The sequence below is a fragment of the Diprion similis genome, chromosome 7, assembly GCF_021155765.1.
Source record: "Diprion similis isolate iyDipSimi1 chromosome 7, iyDipSimi1.1, whole genome shotgun sequence".
NCBI lineage: Eukaryota > Metazoa > Arthropoda > Insecta > Hymenoptera > Diprionidae > Diprion > Diprion similis.
In genome coordinates, this window is record NC_060111.1 from 11,044,316 (window position 1) to 11,046,815 (window position 2,500).

The 2,500-nt window shown below is 49.3% G+C and overlaps 1 pseudogene; it reads left to right on the forward strand.

Annotated features, from left to right (window-relative positions):
- The window catches only part of LOC124408407, an 8,886-nt pseudogene that overhangs the window by 4,125 nt on the left and 2,261 nt on the right, over positions 1-2,500 (forward strand).

The following is a 2,500-nucleotide window of genomic DNA, read 5'->3' on the forward strand; positions in this document are numbered from 1 at the left end:
GATGAGGTCAAGCTGCTGACCATCCTTGAGCAAAGGTTCAGAGGGGAGCGCCTCATTAACAAAATGATGCAACCCCACTTCCCAGGCAAAACGGCAAAGCAAATCAGCTCGAAGCGTTGCGATTTAGCCAATGCTGCAAGGAGACGGCTGCAGTCCGACCCAAGTGAAGGATCAGATGGGGAGGAAGAAAGGGCCGCAGATCAGCTTGCCAGTGAGCAAAGCGACAATGTAAGTGAACATGAAGATTCACTAACCCAAAGAGCAATTGGGGAGGCTCCCGAAACCAATGAGTGGAAGGAAGCCTTTAGAGCATATATTAGCTCGATAAAATTGCCGGATGGACCACTCAAGGAGCAGGCGGAACGGCTCAAGCAGGCGGCACTGAATCAGGCCCATGAGACAACCAGCATCAGGGCATTGATCGAAACAGGTGTGGCAAATTTGACGACAGTGCTGATAGGGCGAAGCGATAAACCCATACAGCAGGTCAATGAAAGGAGCCTGAGCAGGAGGCCTGAACAAGGGAGAAAAGAGAAACGAAACCCGGGTCCCCTAAATTACAGCCAAAAGAAAAAACTCGGCTACGCGAAATGCCAAGCCTTGTTTGATAAATGCCCCCAAAGGCTTGCGACAGCAGCCGTAATGGGTGACCTGGGGGATCTCATTAAAAGAAACGAGCCACCGATCATGGCGGAAGTACGGCCAGTATATGAAGAGCTGTGGGGTACACCTGGCCCAGCAATCCCTACTTTATCTGGGTATACACCTAGACAGATGGGTGAGACCATTCGCCCTATTACGATCGCTGAGATCAAAGCGAAAATAAAACGGGTGAACAACCGATCGGCAGCTGGGCCAGATATGATCAGGAAAGGGCACCTTTCCAAGACAGGCACCGCAGAGATGCTGGCTGTACTGTATAATATTATGATAGTGGAAGAGATATTCCCGGAGTCTTGGGGCATCAACAGAACAACGTTGATACCCAAGCCAGGGAAGGATCAAACCAGCGTTAAAAACTGGAGGCCAATTACGATCAGTTCGTTATTGGTCAGAATCTTCACTGGCATACTGGACAGTAAACTACGAGAGATAGTTCAGTTATGCCCAAGACAAAAAGGCTTCACTAGAGAGGACGGGTGTCGCCAAAATATACAGCTGCTCAATGAGGCACTTGAGCATATGAAGGCGGTGTCGGGTGGAACAGTCGTCATAGTTGACATTGCGAAGGCATTCGACACAGTACCACACTGGGCCATTCATGAAAGTCTGGTCACACAAAGGGTCCCGAAAACACTGGTCAACTTAGTTGACAAGATGTACGAAAATTGTACCACCAAGATCAAGGTGGCGGGAAATGCATCCCTGGATATCAAACTCCGGAGGGGAGTCAAACAAGGTGATCCCTTATCACCTCTGCTTTTCAACCTGGTGTTGGATAGAGTCCTAAGGAAGCTAGAGGGAACTACCCAGGGTATCCAGATGGGCGAACAGAACCTTACGGTACTGGCTTTCGCAGATGATTTGGCACTGATCGGCAAGGACCGACAGGAGGCCCAGAAACAAATAAACGTAGTATTCGAAGAGCTACTCAGAATGGGCATGCATTTATCGGCCCCAAAGTGTCAAGCCTTCGAGATAGTATCCACGCGCAAATCGTGGTACACTAAAGACCCGACACTGAGCGCTAGTGACGAGGTTATTGCAGGAGTTGACCCGGGTGAGATGGTCAAATACCTCGGTGCGAAATTTAGTCCGTGGAGGGGACTACTGAAAGGTTTTGAGGTGAAAACGGTGACGGACACGATAAAGAACGTCAGACGAATGTACCTTAAACCGTGGCAGAAAATTGACCTGCTACGAGTGTACATTTTTCCACGATACATCTTCGAACTGACAGCTCAAATGGCGTGCAAAGGCACCCTTAAGCTTTTGGATAGTGAGATCCGTCAACAGGTTAAAGAAATCCTTCACCTGCAGGTATCGACCGCCACAGGCTTCTTTTACACGGCTCGCAAAGACGGAGGCTTAGGCCTGCCAAGATTTGAACGCATCATCACGCATGCTATAGTTAAGAGTGGAGTCAATATGAGACTCTCTGAAGACGCCTTAGTAAGAGCTGTGGCGGAAAGAAATGGGCGCAAAATGACCGATGCCGCCAATAGTTTGGGTCTTCAATGGCCAGTAAGCCTTGAGGAGGTTGAGACAGCCAAGATAAAGGCCAAAAAGGCTGAAAGTAAAATGTGGGCTATGAAGACCTCACAAGGACATGGAGTTGACGACTTCAGGGGTGACAAAATCGGGAATAAGTGGCTATCGCACCCCGAAATTCTAAGTGCATCACGCTTTGTGGACGCGATAAAATTGCGTACGAACACATACGGCACTAAAGTCGCAATGGCCAGGGCGCACAAAAACATTGAGGTGACCTGCAGACGATGCAGGAACAAGCCAGAGACCCTGGGGCATATACTTGGGGAGTGTACCCACACAAAGCCAA